The 25,503-nt window shown below is 37.0% G+C and overlaps 1 long non-coding RNA gene across 3 annotated transcripts in view; it reads left to right on the top strand.

Annotated features, from left to right (window-relative positions):
- The window catches only part of LOC107966900 (uncharacterized), a 570,559-nt gene that overhangs the window by 182,331 nt on the left and 362,725 nt on the right, over positions 1-25,503 (top strand). For all 3 annotated transcript variants that reach the window (XR_008537673.2, XR_008537675.2, XR_008537674.2), the window contains exon 4: positions 11,740-11,787. This is a non-coding gene — a long non-coding RNA (uncharacterized LOC107966900). The remainder of the gene's footprint in view (positions 1-11,739; positions 11,788-25,503) is intronic.

The following is a 25,503-nucleotide window of genomic DNA, read 5'->3' as shown; positions in this document are numbered from 1 at the left end:
TTCCCTAATCACATCTCCCCTGTCTACTTTTAAGGACCCTTTTGATGACATTTAGTCCACTTGAATAATCCAGGATAACCATCCTGTATCAAGGTTAATTGATAACCTTAATTCCATCTGCAAACTTAATTCCCGTTTGCTATAAACCAGATATTCACAGGATCTTTGTATTAGGAAGTGGGTATATTGGAGGGGTAGGGTCCATTATTCTGCTACATCTAATGACTGTGAGACCTGAGCTGCCCATCATGAACTGTGTCTTCGCTAATCCTCCAAGCCATAAGGTTGGGTGTGTGCAGCAGCAAAACAGTATGGAGTTGAAGTGGCATCTGCCAGCGTAGGTCCCTGACCTGGTGGGTCCCTGACAAAAAATCATTTGCATGAGCAATTGGCTTAGATTTCTATGGCACCTACTCTTGTATCATTGCCTTTTCCCCTAAGCACACAGCTGTGACCACACAAAATTCCCTATGAGTATGTGATGAAGGAAGGGAAATCTCAGGCATGGTTTATAAATGATATTAGCCCCATTGAGGATACTCACTGATTGTCTTCTGAGTAGGTAGTATTTTAAGCAATGCATTTGGTTTTTCACTGTCTGGACAGAGAGATGGCCAGTGGTATGGATGCATGCTAATTCATGGGCAGTACGACTGGTGAGCCAGATGATGAGGGACTGGTATGGAAGAGATTTAATAAGCAGGGCTGGGTAAGACTCATGTGGATAGACCTCATGGATTGAGCCTATAGTTTGAAGATATTTGTGTCCTATGAGAGTGCTCATCAATGTGTCCTCATTAGAGTAAATTCGTATTTTGGATAAGGCTTATTTTTCTTGTTCACAATGCTCTGTCATCACCTCCTGTATCTGGATATTTTGGGTGCTTCAGTCATCATGTTAGCTCATGCAACATCATTTTAGATTGAGTCACTTATTTCACAGTAATAATGTATCAAAAGGCTCACACCCATAGAATTCATTCATATTATACCCATCACCCAGAAGTAGCTGGCATGGTAGCATGTTTACATGACATAATGAAGATCCAGTCACGGATACCATTTGGAAAACAATTCCCTTCAAGTTTGGTACATTAGTCTACAAGATGTAGATATGCTCTAAACTAAAGAGCAGTAAGTGATGCTGATTCTCCCACCGCCAGTATACTCAGATGCAGAAACCAACAGGTGAGTGTGAGAGTTACTTCTCTCACAATGGCAGTAGCTGAACTGTGGAATTCTTGTTTTTATCTCTAAAATTTAGGCATAAGTTTAAGGTTGTTTTTGCTCAGGGGAGAAATTCTTCCATCACAGGGACATAGGAATGTTTCCAGTGAATTACAAGTTGAGAATGTGACTTGCTATTTGGGCTCATCATGCAATGGAAATAACAAAGAAGGGGTTTACTGTGCTTGGAGACGTGATTGGTCCCAGTATCCAAAGAGATATTTTCTGGTCTACCATTTACACAACAAAGATTACGTTCAAAACTGAAGGATTTTTCTTTGTGTCTCTTAACTTTTCCATGTACAAAAGTAAAAAATTAATGTAAAGAAAACCCCAACAGAGTAACCCAATAAAGGTGGAACACCTGAGGACTCAGACCTTTCAGGAATAAAGTTAGGTTCTCTCCATGTAAAGAGCTTCTTCTGCCAGCAGATGTGTGACCAAGGGTCTAAGAGTAAAGTTAAAATGAACGGGGTCTGTAAGAAGTAAATTAAAATCAACTATACCCTTGTGACCAGTTACAGAAGTGCAGTGTCTGGCAGACATACACATTGCCTTCTTATGTTTACACTAATATTTGTCTCTCTCTCTTTTTTTAAACTTCTCCTTTCTCCTTTCAGTTTATATGAAGCATTGGTTGTAATAACTTTATCATTTTGTCTTTAGTCTTCAGCTTATAGATTATTCACGTGGAAATGTGACTTGTGGATTCCAGGGAGGTGTGAATAGGGGGTGTTATGATATTGTGTTTGTTGTATCTCAGAGTTGGAAGCAGAATGTTATTTTAATTGTTCAGAATTCAAATATAGGTAGAAGAATGTATGCAGATGCTGAGTAGCTAAAGATAGACTGTGCTTGTTTTTCTTATTCTAAGCCTCAAGTCTACTTTTCTACCCTCTGTTCTGTGATGTTTGTACTAAGAGTTTGAAAAGTGCATTTCCGAGACCATCATGTCAGCTGCTTTTTTATTAGGTTCTTCCTGACAAAATATGGATTTTCAGAAGAAAGGGGGGGATGGATTTTTTCTATTCGTAGTTTTTGTCAGTGTATTAGTTATCTATTGCTGCAAAACAAAATATCACAAACTTTGCAGCCTAAAACATTGTACTCGTTATCTCATAGTTTCTTCAAGGTCATAAATCCAAGGAAATCTAACTGGTTTCTCTTTAAGGTTGCAGTCAAGATGCCAGCTAGACCTGAGGCTCAATCAGGGAAAATTCTGTTTCCAAGCTTACTCCAGCTATTAGCAGAATTCATTTCCTTATATAGGTAGGATTCAAGCTAGGTTGCCTCTTCAAAGACAATAACAAATAAAGAGACAGTAAAGTAAGCCTGCTAATAAGGTGGAAGCTTATATAACATAACTTAATCATGAGAGTGGTATCACATCATCTTTGCCATTTTCTGTTTTCTTTTTTCTTTCTTTTTTTTTTTTTTTTGAGACCAGGTCTCCCTCTGTCACCCAGGCTGCAGTGCAGTGGCGCGATCTCGGCTCACTGCAACCTCTGCCTCCCAGTTCAAGCGATTCTCCTGCCTCAGCCCCTTGAGTACCTGGGATTACAGGCACCTGCCAGCACACCCAGCTAATTTTTGTATTTTTAGTAGAGACAGCGTTTCACCTTGTTGGCCAGACTGGTCTTGAACTCCTGACCTCAGGTGATCTGCCCACATCGGCCTCCCAAAGTACTGAAATTCCAGGCTTGAGCCACACACCCAGCTGCCATTTTCTATTGGCTAGAATGAATTCACAGTTCCCACCTGTATTCAAGAGAAGATGTTTTCATTTATACCTTTAACCTCCAGGCAAGGGTTTTATTTGCTGTGTCAATAAAACTAAATTGTGGTCATTGGAAAGTGGGGATTCTAGCTTACACTTTCAAATGCAGTTGAAAATAAGTCCTTTCTGATGTGTTCCTAGGTCAGCTGTGAAGTCTCTTCTCGAAAGTCTGAGCGAAAGCCTTGTAGATGCTGTGCTTCCAGGTTGTGTCTGTATCTTTCCCAATCCTTGTTCTGTGAAAACCAGGAGTGCACTTTCCATATTGATTTTCCATCAGTGCCTAGCACAGGTTTGGACACATATATTTTCAACAGATAATTTTGTATAACTGCTTGAACAATTTTAATTTACAATTATAAAAGAACCAAAGGGTGGCGGTGGCGGGGGGGAACAAGTCTGTGAAAAACCAAACCTTAAAAAAATTCGATACTGGGAAGGTAGTGGAAGATAGAGTTTATCATGTTTTGAGTGGGCAGTCTAAACTAAGTTCTGCAAAGATGTTGGGAAAATTGAAAAAGAAACAGTGAACAGAGGGGAGTTTGAGGAGTAAAGAAGAGAAGGCAGTTGTTATGCCCAAGTCAGGAAGCTGCTGCTGTCCCTGGAACCCGTGAGCCTGTGATAGTACTGCCACTATTCACATTATGGTCCTGCTGTTGGACTGACACTGGTGGCCCTATACTAGAAAATTAGAAGTCTGGGCCAGGTGCGGTGGCTCATGCCTGTAATCTCAGCCCTTTGGGAGGCCGAGGTGGGTGGATCACCTGAGGCCAGGAGTTCGAGACCAGCCTGACATGGTGAAACCCCATCTCTACTAAAAAACAAAAATTAGTTGGGTGTGGCTTTGTGCTCCAGTAGTCTTAGCTACTTGGGAGGCTGAGGCTGGAGAATCGCTTGAACCTGGGAGGTGGAGGGTGCAGTGAGCTGAGATCACACCACTGCACTCCAGCTTGTGCGACAAAGCGAGACTCTGTCTCAAAAAAAAAAAAAAAAGGAAGTTTCTACTCACATTGTGCTGCCATACCTGCCATTAATGCTTCTGGGCTCTACACCACTTACAGGCATCCTCAGTTGCTATGACTGCTGCTACTTCTAGAAACTACTTTCAGGGAAATCTTAGCCTTCCCCTTCTTTCTGTCTCCCAATATCATTATTATATCTTATTGAAAGTCAGAAAATCGGTTTCAGGATTGAATCCTAGTGATACTCTGGAGAATATAAACTGGCGTGTTTGGTGCCGAGGGATATTAGACACACTCGATTACAAGTTCTTGACTGATACTCATCCTGGGGTGCGTAGGTATTGAGAACTAGTTGGATCTTACCACGGATTGAGTAGGACCCTTGAAAGATTTAATTCATCCTCGCTAGGACTTGTAGAAGTAATTGTTCTGTCAAGAAGAGAGAAGACATTCACTGTATTTTGAGTGTAAAAGAGTAAACACAGAATTAGAGACTGAAATGATTTGGGAAGTGTTGAAGGAGCAGAAGTCAAGGAAGCTGCCTCTGCAGGTTGTGGAAGCCAGTGCTGCAGGGCAAGGGATCCACCAACCAGGAATTCAGCTGCAAACACTGAAACAGTTCGCAAAAGCATGCTGGGAAGTTGTTACAATTCTCAAAAAACAACATCGACAACAACAACAAAACACAAACAAACCCTAGAAGCTCTCACTAACCGCCTCAGTCTGCAGCAGTTAGCAAGTGGCTTCCAGGAGTGCATGGTCATGCTGTCGGGAATCTCAGTCTGCGCACATCTGTCTGCAACAGCCTCCTGAGAATGATAGTTTCTGCTTCTTTTCCATCTTCCTAATGTATACATTTTCCCCTCATTGACAAACTATCCCAGGAAAAGAATTCAAGAAAATATAGCTGCTGGCTTTTCCTGTGCCACACAGAAGAGACCTTATAAGGGAGGTGGTAGTGTTGCATTGGCCAAAGACCCCCCTGCACAGGGCTGGAGGAGGGTCATACATACACATATGGATGTCTGTACTTAGGACTGGGTGTATACGAGGTTACTTGCTTTGTGAATTTTCACCCTGGCCTTGACTACAGTGAATTTTTTTTTTATCTAAATCTGGTTCTTCTTGTCGAAGAATTCCCAAGCTGCTTCTATTTCCCACCTGAAGTGACTTGTTCTCAGGGATTAGGCATTACAATTATTATTGGGACTTTGAGGAGAAGATTAATCTACCAAGAAATAACTGAAGAAAGGTTTTCCAGCCAGTATTTTATTCTTTCTTAGAAAAGCCTGTGTAAAAGGCAAAAGTTATACACTAAGTATATTATATACATATGGTCTTTTTTGAAAGTGAAACTACTGTAAAGCTAAAGCTTAATTAAATTATAGTCAGCAACACCCCACAACTTTTGACAGAAATATTTAGTGTCTTGCTATGAAATTGGTAATTTTTGTACATCTAATTCATGTTTACTTGGCCAACTTATAGTTGTCTTTATGTGGAAGTGATCTTTTTCAAGTTTTGTTCCCATGCCCCGCCCCCCAGGAGACACACGTTAGTGACTAAAGATTTTCACAGTAAGATACATTTCAAAAGGCAACCATTATTATAAAGGGGATACCTCTATCAAAACCCGTGAACCTGTGATAGTAAGAAGATAGTATCTTCATGGCTATTTTATTGCTCACCTATAGCCATGATATTTTTCTTCTCTTTTTCTTTTCATCAGGTTAAATAAAAAAGAAATGAAAGAAGACTTGGAGATGTCCTCTTTTGAGTAGCCTTTTTTTAGCCTAGTTTTTATATCCGCAATAAAGGAATCTGTCCTAGTTTACATGTAAACAGAAGAAATGTCTTTATTTTCTAAAGAAGATGGATTCTATTTTTTAACACAAACCCCATTGAAACCAATTAATACTGATATATGACCTACATAATAGATTCTGAACTCATTTTCCCCCTTTTCTAAAGCAACGCAGTTGTTCATGTAACTTTGTATAGATTCCATGGGCACTTTTCTAACTGTGTATATATGACTTGAAATCGGTTTCCAAAAAGCTCTGTATCACGTATTTCCACAGTACTAAATATTTTTAAGAAATAGCATCTCCCATGCTGCTAAACTCAATTTAGATATTTGGGCTGGCCATGTTTAAATATCTGTAGCCATATATGTTGACCCTGTGATAAGATTGCTAAGCACATGTTCCCTTTAGAAAAATTGTGAAAGAAAAATGCCTTGATCTTTATCTGTTCCTCTGTCAGAAATCTGTACCCTTTGGTTTTGTTCTGGTCTTTGTATTCTCAGTTTTTTCCTGTTGAAGACTATTTCTCTGTGACCTTACTCTTGAGTGTCTACCATTGTGACACTGATGTGGATAAAGAATCGCCCCATTTAAGTGTTGTTCCACCTCTGCATCTTCAAAGAAAGACTTTTAAAAGTGAATTTCAGGAGCCGTACCCAATGGAAATAATCTCTGGAGGTGAAATTTCCAGCAACATGCTTAATGCTGGAAAAGATATTTTTGTCAGGGGAAACCTGTTTACAAATCAGACAGACACACATAAATAACTAGCCATGTTATCAATATAAACACTTTTGAAGCAATGATCAGCCCTTTCTATTTCTTCGAACACTCATCAGAGCAGAAATTTTGCAGTGTCACCTTGATGATCACATGATATTATTGAACTACAAGCATTTTAAGTCTCAGGATAACTTCCAGAAATTTGGTGATTTCTTTGTAGGATCATATTGCCTGTAAAGACTGATCCAAGGGCTTTAGTTGATGAACTACGCCAATGTCTGTGTCTGTATATGTCTCTCTGTTCTTCTATCTATGTCTACCTCGATATTTGCTATGGGCATTTTTCTTTTCCTCCAATTGAATATCTATCTTTTTTGTGTGTGCAGGACATTACTGTGTAATCACCTCTCTAAGTGCTACACCTAGAATGCATCCTTGGCATTTCCCTTTCCATAATACCTCATAGCTAACTAAATTCAAATTCCTTTGGAGTTTATCCCCCACATATAATAATATGCTATAATGAATGCCCATGAAACCTAACTTAAGAAATGAAACATTTGCATATTATGATGGGTTTCTTGTATATTCCTTCGCAATTGCATATTTCTCCCTCCCACATTCCCAAAGATAATATCTTCTTTGATTTCTTGTTGATCATTTTTATTGCATTCCTTTTTTCCTTTAAATATATGTGGGCATGTTTAAATATATGCATACATATGTATATATGCTATATTTAAACCCTCTACATAAGTGGAATTATACTGTGCTGTAAATTACTTTTTCCACTCAAAATTGTTTTTGTGCCAATTAAGATGTTTGGCAGATTTTGTTTTCCTAAATGGCTGTGACTGTCTTTTCCATCTTATGTGCTCTTCTTACCATGTGACTTTGATACTCCTCTTGAGAGATGTCTGGGGGTCCCCTCCTCCTGAATCTGGGTGGGGAACTTTGGATTGCTCTTACTAAAAGAGTACAGCAGAAATGATGCTTTGTGATTTCTGAAGTAAATCATTCTGCCCTCAATATTGGGATGGTTGCTTAAGGGAAACCAGCCACTGCGAAATGAGGAAACCAAAGTAGGTGGTGTGACAAGACTACATGAAGAGGCCTAATGGAGAGTAACCGAGGTATCAGCTGACAGCCAGCCTTGGTGGCCTTGTAAGTGAGCATGCCTGTGGATGATAATGGTCCCCAGCCCTCTAGTCTTCCAACTAAGGCTTCAGACGAAGTAGAGAAGAGATCAACCATATCCCCCATGCTTTGTTTAAATTCTGACACATTAAAACCAAGAGCATGATAAATGGTTGTTTTACATCACTAAGTATTATAGAAATATGTTCTGAAACCATAGTAACTGGAAAAACCTGTATCTTTCTAGTTTGTGATTGCTGTATGTTATAATGATTACTGTACATTATTAAAGTATTTCTATATATCACAGTTTATTAATTTATTCCCCTAGTTGGTGAACACCTAGTTTGTTTCACTCTTTTGCTATTATAGTTGAAGCTACTAATAACATCCCTTAAACACATCTCTAGTATTGGTTTGCAGGAGTTTCTCTGGTAGCATAGATTTAGGGGAAAAATTGCTTGGGCCACAAAATATGCATATCTTTAAACCATATTTAACTAAAAGATTATTGAGGTTGTACTAATTTATACTTCCACTGTAAGTATATGGGTTCTCATTTTTTCATAACTTAAATTTGTTAGTTTTCAGTCTTACTAACTCTTGCTTATGAAGGTGTATCACTGGCTTAAAATTCTGTAATTATTCTTGAGGTTAAACATTATTTTATGTGTTTATATGGTGGTGAATAACATGTAAATATTTTCCAATGGAAACCAATTAATAAATCACTTTGATAGACCAGATTTAATTACATGTTTTCTCTATATTAACTGCTTTGTATTGGCTAATTTTTAGTTTTGCTACAATTTATATTAATATTTAACCTCATAATTGAAATTGACTTAAAATGTTCTTTTCTGCTCATGGAATAAAACCTATATTAGTGTCACAACATGTTTTATGGAAGACTCCCTTTTTTATTTTTCATGAGATTGGCCTTATATTTTTTCTAATGTTGAGATGTTTAACTGAACTCACCTTTAAAATTTCTAGACCATTTTTCATTGGAATATGTTCAATTACAGATGCAAATAGTTTAACGATTACAGATCTATTTTCTTGTGTCAATTCAGTATATTGTATTCAGTATATCATATAAAATAATTCATTTTATTTATATTCAGATTTGTCTGGATGTCATTAATTTCTTTCTGTGGTGTTTCATAGTTTTCAGAGTACAAGTTTCTGCTTCTTTTATTACATCTTTTCCTAAATATTTAAGTTTTTGATGTTATTATAAATGAAATTATTTTCTTACTATCATTTTCAGATTATTCATTGCTAGTATATGGAAATACTTTTGATTATTTTGTATATTGGCCTTGTGCCCTGCAACCTTGCTAAATTATTACCATATAATATTAGTGTATAGTAGTGGATTCCTTAAGATTTTCTGTATAAAATACCGTGTTCTCTGCAAATGGAGATACTTTTAGTTTTAATTTTTCCAAGTTGGGTGAATTTTATTTATTTTTCTTTTCCAATAGTCCTGGCTAATACCTCCAGTAAAATATTGAAAATAAATGACAAGGGCATACATCCTTGTCTCGTGCCTGATTTAGGGGCAAAGCCTTAAGTCTTTCACCACCAAGTATGAAGTTCCATGTGGATTTGTTGTAGATGGAGTTTAAGCTTTTAAAAAAATCCATTTTATATTTAATTTGTTGAGATTATTTTTAATCATAAGGATATTGGATTTTTCAAGGTGCTTTTTCTGCATATATCAAGATGGATAATCATGTAGTTTTTGTCTCTAATTCTATTGATATGGTTTATTATGTTAATTGATTTTGGTTATTAAACCAACCTTGTGATCGTGGAAGAAATCTCAGTTGCTCATCATGTGTAATTCATCTTATATATATTTTTGCATTTAGTTTACTAGACTCTTGTTGAGGATTTTCCTACCTATATTCAAATGAAATACTGCTCTGCGGTTTCCTTTTCTTGTAAGGAGAAGGAAAAACAAGGGGGTACTGGTTTTGGTGCCAGGAAGTACTGGCCTCATAGAATAAATTGGGAAGTATTTCCTCTTCTAGTTTTTAGAAGAGTTTTTGAAGAATTGGTATTAATTATTCCTTAAATATTTCATAAAATTTTGAACATTCAGAGAAAAATAATAGACACTGGGGACTCCGAAAAGGGAGAGAGTAGAAGAGGGGTAAGGGTTGAAAAATTACCTATTGGGTACAACGTGGATATGATGTTCAGTATTTGGGTTGGAGCCCAAACCCCACGATTATGCAGTATGTCCACGTAAAAAACCTGCACAGTACTCCCGAATCTATTTTTTGAAGTTTTTTTTTGTTTGTTTGTTTTTTTAAATACAGTGTCTTGCTCTGTTGCTCAGGCTGGAGTGCAGTGGTTCAGTGTCTGCTGACTGCAGCCTCCACCTCCTGGATTCAAGCGATTCTCATGCCTCAGCTTCCCAAGTAGCTGGGATTACAGGCATGTGCCATCACATCCAGCTAATTTTTGTATTTTCAGTAGAGACGGGGTTTCACCGTATTGGCCAAGCTGGTCTTGAACTCTGGACCTCAAGCGATCCGCCCTCCTCAGCCTCCATAGTGCGAGGATTACTGGCGTGAGCCACCACACCCAGTCACCTCTGAATCTATTTTTTAAATATGTTGTACAATTTACCAGTGAGGTGATCTGGGCCTGAATTTTTCATTGTGAAAGTTTTAAAAATTACTGTTCAATCTTTCTTTGTGTTCAGATTTTCTATTTCATTTTGAGTTAGTGTTAGTAGTTTTTATTTCTATAATTTTCATCTTTTATTTCATTTCATGTCCATTGTATTCTCCTATGATCATTTATATTTTTGCATGGTCAGCAGTTACATTTTTTTCTGTCATCTCTAATTCTAGTAGCTGAGCCTTTTATCCATCTTTATTGGACAATCTAGCTAAAGTTTTATGAATTTTGTTGACATTTTCACAGAATTATCTATTGTAGAGATAATTATAATCTAATCTACATAATTTAGAATCTTATAATCTAATATAGTGTTATTATTGATAGATTTGGATTTATATCTGTCATTTTATTCTGTTTTTTTTACATATCACATGTCTTCTTATGTTCCTCTGACTCCATTACTGGTTTTTTTGCATTAAGTGTAAATAACATTTTAATTTATAAACAATTTGTTCACTATATTTTTTAAAGTTTTCTTTTTCTAAGGTTCCTTCTCTTAGGACTTATTCTAGTTTCTTATCAATATCTACTTCAGAGTTACACCAACTTAATTCCAGTGAGGCCTATGAGCGTTATTTCTATTTTTTTTTTTAGCATTTTCTGTGCTATTTTTATGCATGCTACATCTATATATTATAAATAGAGTACATCATTGTAGTTTTACTTTAGATAATTATAGGTCTTTTAAAGATGTTGAGAGAAGAAAGGAGAGAAAGTATATATTTATACAGTTTATATTAGAAAAATGTTACCAGTTCTGTGTATTTGTTCCTGTGAATTCTAGTTATATCATGTCATTTCTTTACTCAAATACAACTTTGCTCGTACCCAACTCCTTTGTTCTGTTATTGGCAAATGTATTAAATAGCTATAGATTATAGGCCCAGCAGCACAGTGATATACATATCATGTTATAGAATTGCTTTTTAAATCAGTTAAGAGAAGAAAGGATAAGAAATATGTAGCTAACAGTGTTTTAAATTACCTACACAATTACTCTTGCCAGCACTCTGTGTATGTGTGTGTATGTCTGTGTATGTGTGCATGTATGTGTGTATAAATATATATTTATTTAACATTTAAATATTTAACATATTTATAATAGCTGCTCAAAGGCAAATTACTTTCTAGGATCACTTGTTCAGCCTGAAGAACTTCATTTAGTATTTATTATAAAGTTAGTTTGATAGCAATGAAATCTCTGTTATTTTTTCACTTTTTAATGAGAATTTGCTGTATGAGATTCTGGGCTGAGGTGACAATTCTTCCCCACTCTACTCCTTCTTCCTAAAGCCCTTTAAAGATATCATCCCACTGCATTTTGTCCTTCATAGTTTCTTATAAGAAATTGACCAATCTTACTGGGATTGACTTTTTCATAAGTCATTTTTCTCCTGCTCTTTTTCAGATTTTCTTATCATTGGCCTTCAACATTTTTATCAGGATATATCTGTGTGTGAGTATCTTTGGATTTATTCTGCTTACAGTTAATTAGTTGAGTTTCTTAAGTCAATAAATAAATAATGCATAATTAATATACAAATTTATTTTAATAATTTTAAAATTAATGAATATTTGATTATTTTAATAAATAATTTGTATATTAATTTTCTTATCCGTTATGTATTTGAATAATTTTTGTTCTACTTTCTCTTACTTCTATACTTCTGGTATTCCCATTACATGTATATGCACTTAGTGGTGTCTCATACTTCTCTGAGGTTCTATATATTTCCCTTTTTTAAAAAAAAAAAAAACTATCTCTTTATTAATATTCTTTATTTGAGGAGACATTGTCATTATATCTTCTTTACTTCTTTAAACGTGGCTTATTTAGTTCTTTTAACATATTTATAATAGCTGCTCAAAGGCCGTTCCTATTGCTTATCATTCTTTATTTCACTGTGTAAGTTACACTTTTTCATTTCATTGCATGTTTCATAATTTTTGTTGAAAATTGGATATTTCAGATAATATCTTCTCTCAGAATAACATCTGTGCCTTACAAGCAGGGTGCTGTAGCCTCTGGGCTTCATGGCTCACCATTCATGACGTGGGGCCTCCATTCTTTAAGTAAGCTGAGGCAAGGGTAATTGTGGTCCAGCGTTCTCTGCTTTCCACTCCTGGGGTAGAGCTTCACCTTATGAGTGTAGGCTGAGAGAAGAAAGGGAGCTATTCTTTCCTGGAATACAGCTTCTGTAAGATGGAGCTGGAGTTAGTGTGAGGAGGTGAGAAATGCTGCCTCATAAACGGTGCTTAGCTGCTCCCTAGGCACTGCTTAAGAATCACCAAATGCCTTCAGGGAAGAATTAGCCTGGGATGTTGGGCATCCATCAAAGAGTCTCCTTTCTTTTCAGAACCTTGGACACTCACAATGTGAATCCTTGGTAAATTTCTAAGGAATATATATTTGTGTGTGTGTGTGAGTGAATGTGAGTGTCAGAGTGTGTGTGTGTGTTTATTTTATATAACTTAACCATTTGATTTTAGTAAGAGGTTAGCTAAAAGATAAAAAATCTGAAGTTTAGAACAACTTGATAAGGAGCATTTCATTATTTCTTTACATATTTTCTAGTTACTTTTAATTTTCTTATTTGAATCATACAAAGACATGAGAATTACTCTCCTATCTCTCTCTCCCAATAAGTCATTAAAATTCAACCTATAGGTTATACAGAACAGTAAATCTTTCTAGGAAGGTGGATCATCAGTGTGAGCTTGTTACACTGATTTTCATTTCCCCTTTTCACTTTTTTAAAACCTGGAGTTTGTATTTCTTTCTGTAAATTTAGCTATGTTTTAATGTTATGCATACTTTAGAGGATATTTACAATATCTAGTCCACCATGTTGCCATATAGGGAAGTATTAACTCACTCTACAGGGAGCAGCCAATGTATCTTTCCATGAGGGAAACCACAGGCTTAAAATCCCTTTAACGTCCTTCCAGTGATTGTAGGATTAAGATAAAGTTTCTAAACAGGGACAGCCAGGCCCTGCATGCATATTTCTATTTCTGCTGTGGCTTTATTTAGTACTGTGTTTTATGTGACAGTTTAATTCTCCAGGAATTACTGCCTTCCATTGCAATTTTCAGTGATGTCAAAGGGCTTTTCTACATGCTACTGTCTTTGAATGCTCTTCCATCTTTCCTTCATGTATTAGGCTGTTCTCATGCTGCTGATAAAGACATATCCAAGACTGTGTAATTTATAAAGGAAAGAGGTTTAATGGACTCACAGTTCCACATGGCTGGGGAGGCCTCACAATCATGGCAGAAGGCAAGGAGAAGCAAGTCATATCTTACATGGATGGTGGCAGGCAAAGAGAGAGAACTTGTGCAGGGGAACACCTCTTTTTACAACCATCAGATCTTGTGAGGCTTATTCACTCTCATGAGAAGAGCATGGGAAAGTCCCGCCTCCATGATTCAATTACCTCCCACTGGGTCCCTCCCTTGACATGTGGGAATTGTGGGAGGTACAATTAAAGATGAGATTTGGGTAGGGACACAGTCAAACCATACCATTCTGCCCCAGTCCCTCCCAAATCTGATGTCATCACATTTCAAAACCAATCATGCCTTCCCAACAGTCCCCCAAAGTCTTAACTAATTTCCACATTAGCTCAAAAGTCCACAGTCCAAAGTTTCATCTGAGACAAGGCAAGTCATGTCCACCTATGAGCCTGTAAAATCAAAATCAAGCTAGTTACTACCTAGATACAATGGAAGTACAGGCATTGGATAAATATACCCTTTTCAAATAGGGGAAATTGGCCAAAATGAAGGGACTGAAGGTCCTATGAGAGTCTGAAATCCAGTGGGACAGTCAAATCTCAAAGCTCCAAAGTGATATTCTTTGACTCCATGTTTCATATCCAGGTCACACTGATGCAAGAGATGGGCTCCTATGGCCTTGGGCATCTCTACCCCTGTGGTTTTGAAGGGTATAGCCTCCCTCCCAGCTGCTTTCACAGGCTGGCATTGAATGTCTGCAGCTTTTCTAGGTGCACAGTGGAAGCAGTTGGTGGATCTACCATTCTGGGGTCTGGAAGATGGAGGCCCTCTTCTCATAGCTCCACTAGGTGGTGCCCTAGTAGGGACTCTGTGCCGGGGCTCCAACTCCACATTTCCTTTCAGTACTGCCCTAGCAGAAGTTCTCCATGAGGACCCCACCCCTACAGCAAACTTCTGCCTGAGCATCTAGGCATTTCCATACATTCTCTGAAATCTAGGCAGAGGTTCCCAAACCTCAGTTCTTGACTTCTGTGCACCCGCAGTCTCAACACTATGTGGAAGTTGCCAAGGCTTGGGGCTCACACCCTCTGAAGCAACAGCCTGAGCTATACCTTAGCTCTTTTTAGCCATGGCTGAAGTGGCTGGGATGCAGGGCACCAAGTCCCCAGGCTGTACAGAGCAGGGGGGCCCTAGGCCCAGCCTGTGAAACCATTTATTTCTCCTAGGCCTCCTGGCCTGTGATGGGAGGGGCTGCTGTGAAGCCCTGTGACATGCCCTGGAGACATTTTCTCTTTTGTCTTGGTGATTAACAGTTGGCTCCTCCTTATGCAAATTTCTGCAGTCAGCTTGCATTCTTCTCGGAAAATAGGTGTGTGTTTTGTTTTGTTTTTCTATCACATCATCAGGCTGCAAATTTCTGAACTTTTATTTTCTGTTTCCCTTTTAAAACTGAATGCTTTTAACAGCACCCAAATCATTTTTGAATGCTTTTTTGCTTAGAAATTTCTTCTACCAGATACCCTAAATCATTTCCCTCAAGTTCAAAGTTCCACAAGTTTCTAGGGCAGGGGAAAATGCCACCAGTCTCTTTGCTAAAACACAGCAACAGTCACCTTTACTTCAGTTACCAACAAGTTGCTCATCTCTATCTGAGACCACCTCAGCCTGGATTTCATTGTCCATATCATTATCAACATTTTGGTCAAAGCCATTCAACAAGTCTCTAGGAAGTTCCAAACTTTCCCACATTTTCTTATATTCTCCTGAGCTGTCCAAACTGTTCCAACCTTTGCCTGTTACCCAGTTCCAAAGTCACCTCCACATTTTTGGGTATCTTTACAGCAGCAGTAAATTGGTACCCACTCTACCAGTACCAATTTACTGTATTAGTCTGTTCTCATGCCGCTAATAAAGACATACCCAAGACCAGGTAATTTATAAAGGAAAGAGGATTAATGGACTCACACTTCCACATGGCTGGGCAGGCCTCACAATCATGATGGAAGGCAAGGAGGAGCAAGTCATGTCGTACATGGATGGCAGCAGGCAAAGAGAGAGAACTTGTGCAGGGGAACTGCTCTTTATAAAACCATCAGAGATCTTGAGACTTATTCACTATCACAAGACCAGCATGGGAAAGATCCATGATTCAATTACCTCCCACCAGATCCCTTCCATTACACATGGGAATTGTGGGAGCTACAGTTCAGGATGAGAATTGGGTGGTGACACTGCAAAACATATCTTGTCACTTAGTTAATTTTCATTTTCCTTCAGATCTCAGTTCCAGCTTCCTTTTCTCAAGACTTACTTTCTCTCTTCCTGAGTTAATCATTATCTCTTCTCTCACCAAGCTACTGTTTATACACAGTCATAATTACATATTGAAATTTCATATGTGTGTGCAATTATTTGATTTATATCTCCTTATGTAGATTGTAAATTCTCTGAAGTCAGATAATGTATCATTTTATACATGTGTGTTAACCCCGACACTCTAAACACTTAATACATGTGTATATATTGAATATACTGAAGTAAACATAAATATTAATATAATCACAATAAATATAAAAGGGGCCACTTTTGAATAGTAAATATCGGATTTTTAGTTTTTCTTGTTATGAAGAATTTCCATTGTAAAAGAGGTCCAGAAATGAATCTTGGGCTAGCCTGGTCTCTGAAGTTAGGAATTTAAGTTTCCCTAGTCAAAGAAACATGCTGACCTGTTCTTCCTTCTACCTCTTTTATTCTTTATCTGTGGGATTATATTTCCACATGAATGTGCCATTTTAGCAGAACCTCCATCCTCCCAAAACTCCAGGAGTGGATGTGAATGTATGGTGCCCTGCAGTCTTTGGTGATGGTTATTGTGTATGGCGGCTGCTCAAAGGCAATGGTAGCTTATTCTTAGCAAGAGGACAGAAAAAGCAAGGTGTTCCTGCAAACTCTGGTCTTACCCATGGAGGGAGAATATGTGTTCAGGATCCACAGCCTATCAAATAACCCAAGCCCCACCAAACAGGCCAGGCAAAGCCTTCACAAAAAGAAATTTCTGCATTTTGTTCAAGCAATAAAATTGTTCACCAGGAAATGCAGAAAACAGTTTAGTGAAGAAACCAGTAATCAGAGAAGAGTGATGGAATATCACTTGTATCAGTTGTATGACTGAAAATGGGAAAATATATAGAAGTAGGTACCTAGTTATATCTGCAGTTCTTCCTGCAAATAACAGAATATATCCATAGGAAACTACCATGGAGATGAAGAAAATGGTTAAACTAAAAGGGAATCAAGTTGAGATTGCTGAAGAAACTTTGATGGAACAGGACTTCATGATAGTAACACAGAGACAAGTGTGGTGTTACAACGGGGCTTTTCGAGGGCAGAAGAAAGAACCCTATCTGTATCAGAAATTGAGTATACAAAAGTGATGTTGTAAGAAGAGAGACCCGGTACTCGTGAATGGAGGGCTGAAAGTCAGTAGCCTCAGCCACAGGTTAGCATGGAGGCACCATGACCCAGTTCATTCTACTATGATGAGTGGCTCTATCTTAAACCCTATGAGGTTGTCAATAGGATTTTGGGGTCTTAATTTAATGGACAGGAAAAATCTTTTGTTTTTTTCCTCATTTTCCTTCACCCAGTTAAATCCTACTTTCTTTCAGATCTTAGTTCAAGCTTCACCCTCTCAAGAATGTCTTTCCCGACTTCCTGAATTAGTCTCATTTCCTCCTCTTCCATGTCTTCATTAACTCATTCAATACATTATTAGTTTTGGGTTTTTGTTTTCTTCTGTTGAGTATGTATGTGTTGGGGGATGGGGAGGATACCTACTGCAACACAGATCCTAATCCAGAAGCTGGTGACATAGAAGTGAATGACATGTCTTTTTCTTGGAGACTTCTAAGTCTAGAGTATCTGTCTGCTACTGATTGCACAGACAGAAGAGTTCTGTGTGCTATGATATGTGTGCAGCAGTTGAGGCTCTGTTTGGGGAGACAAAAGGCAGCAAAATGAGCTTGAGAAATGTTACTAGAAGCAGCATTTGCACAATTTTGAAACTTTGTGAAATAACCTACAGTCTTCGAGGTTTTGTCATACTGGAAAAGCAAAGGGTAATAGGAAACCCACTGGGTCTGCGGATCTGTTGAGTTGCACTTACTATTGAATTGTGTTTAGTCTATAACCAGGCACTAAAAAGCAGAATTCTGCTTAACAAAGTGAAAAATTATCTATGTGTCAGTAACAGTTTCATTTGGGACATTTTTAACCCACAATATCTGAAGAAATGAAATGAATAAATTAGAAGCAACAAGAATCTATATGAGTAGTGCTTTTTCAAAAGCACAATTGGAGAGATTGTTCCAATATAAATGTAGAATTCTTGCTAATTCTTGGGCTACCCTGGTGAATTTGCATTAGGCAGAACACTCTCCATCGCATAGCAGCAAGAGAGGAAAGACCTGATTCAAACACAAAGAGCCCTTCTTGTTCTGGAACAGGTCCTTCATCAGGACGAACCAGGTTGGATCCTAACAGAGGCCTTTTTGCCAGAGCCTGGGTTTTCATAATGTGAGTGATTCTTTCTCCTTGTAATTACTGATAATGTTGCTGGGTGAACTGAAGCCACTTTGAATAGGGAATTAGATGTGACATCTCTCTGCTGCAGAACATGTAAAGACAGCAGCCTTGCTATTTACATCACACAGACTTCAAATGCAATTTTTGGATCAGTGCTCCCTGTTCTCATTTTCACTTTTATCCATTCTCTCCTCATTTGCCTTGTGCTATATACTTTGCACATTTTCATGTCATCTGCACTCTTTGGAATTATTATTCAAAATCAATACTATATATACAATGACTCCAACTAAACTTTCCTTTGAAGTATTCATCATTTGCCAATTGTGAATAATGAAATAACTACTTTTTTTACGCATTGCTTACCATAACCTCAGGAATGACTTAATCCATTAAAAATGCACAGTTGCTTGATATTTAACCTAAATGTATTGATGCTAGGATAGAAAAACATCACTGCTTTGCCATAGATCTGTCCACAAGTTCAGAGTTTTGTGGCTACAGGAACTGGCAGGTCAATCATGGGGACCAATTCAGTGACACGTATACCGTGGGAACTATTCCCTGTGGCAGGCCATTTGTGAGTTTTCAAATATTTTTTTCAGAACCTTTCCTTGGAATCAGAAACAAATTTGATATATACTTTTTTTTTTTTTTTGAGACGGAGTCTCGCTCTGTCTCCCAGGCTGAAGTGCAGTGATGCAATCTCAGCTCAATGCAAGCTCTGCCTCCCAGGTTCACACCAGTCTCCTGCCTCAGCCTCCCGAGTAGCTGAGACTACAGGCACCCACCACCACGCCCGGCTAATTTTTTGTATTTTTAGTAGAGACGGGGTTTCACCGTGTTAGCCAGGATGGTCTCGATCTCCTGACCTCGTGATCTGCCCGCCTTGGCCTCCCAAAGTGCAGGGATTACAGGTGTGAGCCACCGCGCCCAGCCTGATATATACTTTTTAAATTATTTAAAATATTTTTAAAAGCGTTTATTCTGCAAAGTTCTAAGTATGCCTTATAAAGGTAGCCATTTCACATCTTCTGTAGTGAACTTTTTTCTTACTTTGTCATCAGTTGTCTACTCCTTGAGACCAGTAGGCTCTTTTCTTGACTTCTTTTGGTCTATTATTTCTATATTTAAGGACGTGGTCCAGTTTTTGCAGTCTAGCTAAACTGAAGAGTTCAAGAGTTACTTTGGATTAACCATTTGAGTTTTAAAAGCTTACCTGACCCTTCCTTTTAAAGTTTCTTGAAAATTTCTTTTAGTGAATTGGAAAAGTAAATTGCTGTTCTCTCATTACCCAGAGCTTTGTACTGAACAAAATTGTACTTAATTCTAACCTTGGATTACCTGAAGTTTGAGTGGGTTCAAACCTCAGTATATATTCCCTTTCAAACCAAATTGCTACCAAGAACACTGACACCTCCAGATGCTGTTAGGTTTTCTAAAATCACCCTGAAACTCTTTATCATGTGCACTATAGAAAGAAAAGCAACAGAATATCCTACTGAGCTGAGATTGAGGTAAAGAAGGGGAACGGCTGTTAGAGCCTTTTTCCTGTTTCCTTAGAATTAATGTAGGGATGTGTCCTATAGTAAAATATCAAGAGCTTTGTTCAAAATAGTTTTAATAAATTTCAACAGGAAAATGAAAGGAGAATAATCCTTGCACATAGGGGCCACTTTAAAAAATCCTTTTAAAAGTAAGGAGAATTATGTTTTACTTTCTCTGATTGGTTTGTGCAGAAGAAATCTAGAAGTCCTCATATCTCTGTCTGAGTTTTAATTCCCATTTCTTAGATTTGAATGAAAATAATATCAAACAAAAAAATTAGTCTGTGAGGCTGTAAAGCAAATCCTGAAAATTGCACTCTTGAAGAGATAACTGAGTTACGTAATATTTTTTTATTTAAACAAAACACAATAAAAACTCCTCTGCAAGGGCAACTATAATGCAATGAAATGAGATATTGAAATTACCACAAGAGAAAAATAATGGAAAAAGTTATTTCCTTTGCTTACTGTTATATAAAAAAGTCACCCTTAGCTATAATCCTGTTGAAATATTTCATATAAAATATCAGCTTGCCTTGAAGAGTAGGCTAAGAAATTTTACTGGGTTTATGCAATATAAGGTTTCCTTTTTTGAGGTGCATTTCAAGCTGAGATAAAGAGAAATGTTCAGGTTAAAATGGCCGACTGAAGCCGTGTCATAGAACCTCTTTTCCACAATGACGAATGAAAAACATGATAAATCACAATAACAACAATAACAAACAAGAAAAATACAAAAAGCCAATTAAATCAACCAACCAATTAAGAAACAAACAAAACAAGGAAAGAAATGGAATATTCTGGTAAGAATTGATTGTGAACCATTTTTATATTTCCTGGGAAAAATTTTGAAGAAATAAAAGTATTTCCAAATTTGGAACAACTTAAACTGTCTGGGCATCCTTTCTTTTTCTTTTTTCAACTGAGTAGTAAGGGAATGAGTATTGGGAATAAGGTTGGGATAAATGAAGAAAAGAAAAATAAAGCAGGAATTCTGTCACACAACGGATTTCAGGGCTGCCCAACACATTTCGAATGAAACAGAAACTTGGAAGATATCCCTCCATGAAATCATATATGCCCTCCAATTATGTAAAGTGAATCTTGGTAAAGAAAATTTGACTATTTACCAAGTAAGAACAGAAGCAAATATTCCAACAACAGCAACAAAAATTATACCACTTTAGCAATTATATGGGCCTTCTCCTAAGAGCTGTGTAGATAGAACACAAATAATTACCATTAAGCTGTCGCTCAGAGAGGAAAAACAAGCAAGTCTCAGATAGAGTTGTAAATATTAACATTTAAAATGTCACAGTATTGTATCAGAGCAAATAGAAGTTTTGGAAAGAAATCCCCAAGCATGAGCAAGATGAAAATAAATTATGTTTTTGCATAAATAAAGTACAGGGAAGAATTCAGTAAGAAATAAAAACAGAAAGAGAAGGAGAAAAGGAAGGAAGAAGAGAAAGAAAGAGAAGGGGAGGGAGGGAAGGAGGAGATATATAATAGACAAAGGGCCCTACCTAAGGGAAAACATAACTCAATGAACAGGAAGAAATTTTCTGTATTTGTTTTATTCCCTACTTTAGCATCTTACTAAAAATTAATTCAATAACAAAATTTCAAAAAATAAAATGGATATATGATATAAAAAGAGAAATTACTGATCTAATGATGTAGATAAAGAACCAAAATAATTTCTCTGGAGAACAATGTTAAATTGTTCTCATTAATAGTTTTTGCTTAAAATGATAGGAAAAAATGCTGAGAAAATGTAAAGGGAAAGGATAAATATATTAATGAAATCTAAAGCTATTCGATATTGAAAATAATTAGGGATTATTGGTATCTTTCAGGTAGAGAAGCCAATAAATGACAGTAAATGCTGTTCAAAGTAGAATATGAGAACATAATTTTTCTGAAGTAAAGATTCTACATTTGCTGCTTAAAATGACATATTACAGAAAAAAAAATCAGGCATTAAGCTATTTACAAGAGGGCAAATGTCCCTCAGACCTCAGACCTCTTCACAGCAACTTTTTCAGCTAGAAGACAATATAGCAAAGTTTTCAGGGATCCAAAAATATTTTTAAATATATATTCAAAGTACATTATACCAATGCACACCAGTCACAATATTGTATCAGATAAACTAGAAGTTTTGGAAAGAAATTCCATTTATAAAGGAGCCCATTTTGAGCTTCTCAAGTTATTCTGTTTTGATTTCACAATCTATCATTTCATTATTTTCTTTACAATATATTTTTTCTATATCAGACCTGCAACATTAAACTATGCCTGATATACTTGAGAATACAAAGAATTGCTCAAGTTTGGAAGACATTTGAGGATGATAAGATTGCATTCAGTCAATAAACTAACAAGCAAAAAAAGACAAATATTTAGGCCAAATAAGAATGCCAGTGAGTGGACTTGCTTCCTGTGCCTCCTTAGGCCCTTAAAGTTCTGAATGGACTTGGTAATCATTGTAGCCTCCATGGAGCAAGGATCCCACTGGGTTAGAGGAACTAGAAGCTTGATCTAGTTACCTTACATACCATTAGACTGGAGGTGGGTTGAGGTGGAGAAGCTACATCACTACTTGACATACAGCCTGATAAGGACATTTTTATCCTACAGACTAAGTTTTCTTCCTATTTTGTACTGTCTCATCACACTTGCATTTGAACTGACTATGGCTTGTTCCAATATGTATTAACCACATTACATGGTCAAATTGCTAAAATATCCTTTTCATTTTTGAGACACACTGTTAGTATATGGATGATAAATTAATTATCTTTTATACTTTCTTTTTATTGTTTTCTCTAGTTTGGGTAACAACTACAGAAAGAGATACTGGCTGTTAGATTCCATAAATGATAGACTAAATTTGAATGTTATTTATTTATTCTTAGTGTTCATCTGTGACTTAAGATTTACTCCTAAGTACATCTGACCTTACATCTGTCCTGACTCTAGAGTATTTCTGTAGCAAAACAAAATTAAGAGTCCATCAACTGAGCTTCTGAGAAGGGAGATACTGATACTTATGTCTCAGTAGTGCACACAAGTAGAGAAGTTGAGATGAAAAAATCCAGGATGGGACGAGTTCTTGTACCGTTGGTGCATGTTAATGATATTTCAAAGTCAGATGCACCACACAAGGATTCTTAGCATCATTCAGCGATGTAGAATTTTAATTTATGATGCATTTTTCTGTTAATTAGGTGTACAGCAACATTTTTATCCAGTCATCCATCCATCCACCTGCCCATTCATCCATTTATTCAACCAATATCTATTCAAATTCTCCTATATGTCATGTCCAGAGTTTGATGAGTAACTATCAGAAAATACAATAAACAAAATCATTGGCATCATTTAGCAACATTTTGAATATTTAGTTACACTCTGTGTAAGCATATTCCATGCTTCAGTAAAGTGTATCAGGTTTTAACCTAGATCTTATGTCATACCATTTACTGCGATCCCTCCATATTCTCAGATCTGTGTGTCTCACACTCTGTGATTTTCTGTGTTTCCAGCTCATTCTCTCTGGTCCCAAAATTGTAAAGTTTTCTTCACTGGGACCTTCATTCTATTGATCCTTCCAGCTTTCACTGTCCTTCACTTTGTAGAAGGGAAAGATGAGTTTTCTCTCGCTTTAAACAGCTTAGATTCCATAGTTAACAGTTATAATTACTTCCTTCATTTCAATGACTTCTGCATCCTTCTCTAACTTCATTGCACTAACCTAGAAAAATCAAAGCCTTTGTTAAATCTAACTTTGCCTACTCCACACCTGCTACCATTTAGCTGAAAATGACTAGAGCAAAATGCACACACACACACATGCACACAAAACCATGTGTGTTTGAAATTCACAACACATACCTTGATGAGTTCTTAAGGCTACCTGGAAATAATTTTAAATTTCCTTAATAGTTTCACATCTTGCTCTATTCCAGACCTCCATTGCATCCTCCCAACAGCTCACTTTTACATAGTAACTTAATTTCTTATTTCAAGGAGAAAATACAACAAATGGAGAAAAACTTCCATAGACCCATGGACTTCCACTAGCACATACACTCACTTCCAGCATTCGTTTTCTCTGCCTTTTGGCATTTCATCGTAGACGAATTTTTCATCATCTCTCTGAAACTAGTCGCTCAGTTTGTAACTACACCCCATCCCGTCAATCATTCCCTATAGTATAAAAATATGCTTTTATGTCTCTCAGTTTTTAAAAGCCCTCTCTTGAATCCACCAACTCTGTTCCATTTTTTATCCCTTTTGCAGAAAAGCTTGAAAATGTCTGCACAATTGCTCTCCAATTTTTTTTCCCCTCTCATTCTCTCTTAAACTAACAACTACAGTCAGGATTTTGCCCTCGTCAGTCACTGGGGCTGTTGACTTCTCTCTTGCTGATGGCAATGCACAATGCTCAGTCCTTTCAGCAGAACAGGACACAGTGAACCACTCACCTTTTGAAGAACAGTCTTCACTTGGATTCCAAAAGCCTGCTATTCATTTTGTCTTTCTCCCATCTCCCTGGTTGTTCCCACTGCCTCTTCTTGGCTGGCATCTTTGCTTATCTGTGACCACCTTAATATTGAAGGTTCCCATTCCGTGGTCTTCTTCTCATCTCTTCTCTAACAATCTCTTCTGATATTTTCTATTATTGCCATAATATTTTGAAAAATATTCCTGGAGCAATGGAAGTCAACACAAGGATTTATAAATGATTTTGATTCAATTTTGAATTATTGATATCCTTCTATCAAGTCAAATTGAAAACTATTTTCTTGAGGAAGGTTTTGATAAATGAGACACTTCACTAATAACGAGATGCCCAAAGGTCATAACATAAAAGCATTTAGAAAGAAAATAAATAAGTCTTCAAGGCAGAATTAAATGTCACATAATTTGAAGATTTTCAAGTAAATCAGTCAGTCATCTGTTGAAGAATATGGGCCGAAGTTTGATTACTTTATTGAGAAACAGTTATCTATCCACTCTTCTCTGACATAAGCATACATAACATCTAGTAAATCACTGCATTTCATGAGAGGTCACCTAATGATGGGTATGACAATTAGAAAAGCTTGGATTATTTTGCATGTAATAATACAATATTTCTGAATTTTTTTGGTGGTCCCCTGATAATTTTAAATGTATGTATCTGTTAAAATTCAATTTTTTCCCCTTGAGGAAGCAGTTTAAAACTTTAGTAACTTTATCAGGGAGATTTTTGTTTGTGTGACAGTTGCTTTAACAATGAGCTTTCTTCTTAGGAGGGAAAATATCAATGTCATGTGGTGTATCAGTTGCTATGGTAACTATACCTTATTCCTTTTTTTAATAACAGTTTGAACTGGCTCTTAAACCTGAGCAAAACTCTGCCCTGCTGAGGAGTAAACTGCTGCGTCACCAGAGCTCAGCTCTCAAACCCTACTCCCCCGCCCAGCCTCCCCCCACCACTAGATGCTTATTTGATGCTTATTCACAGATACTCTTATTCACTCCACTTGGTTAGCTGTGGAATCCAATAGGAATTAGATTCATAAGAGATTGCTAATTAAATATGAAGAAAAGGCCAAATTTTCCAGTTTACCTCTGTTAATGCAGAAAATGGGTAGACTTTATTTCTCATTAACCTATCAGATTTCTTGACTTAATGTATTAACTCCACCTCTACTCTTCCTACAGAACTCTGGTTTGAAATGTCTTGACCACAGTTCTCTACCTCAGTCTTTGTAATGGACATTTGAATACAAATGAAGATCAAAATAGAT

This window comes from Pan troglodytes, chromosome 8, assembly GCF_028858775.2.
Source record: "Pan troglodytes isolate AG18354 chromosome 8, NHGRI_mPanTro3-v2.0_pri, whole genome shotgun sequence".
NCBI classification, from domain to species: Eukaryota; Metazoa; Chordata; class Mammalia; order Primates; family Hominidae; genus Pan; species Pan troglodytes.
The sequence above is the reverse complement of the archived record's forward strand: the minus strand, read 5'-3'. Positions and strand labels throughout refer to the sequence as shown.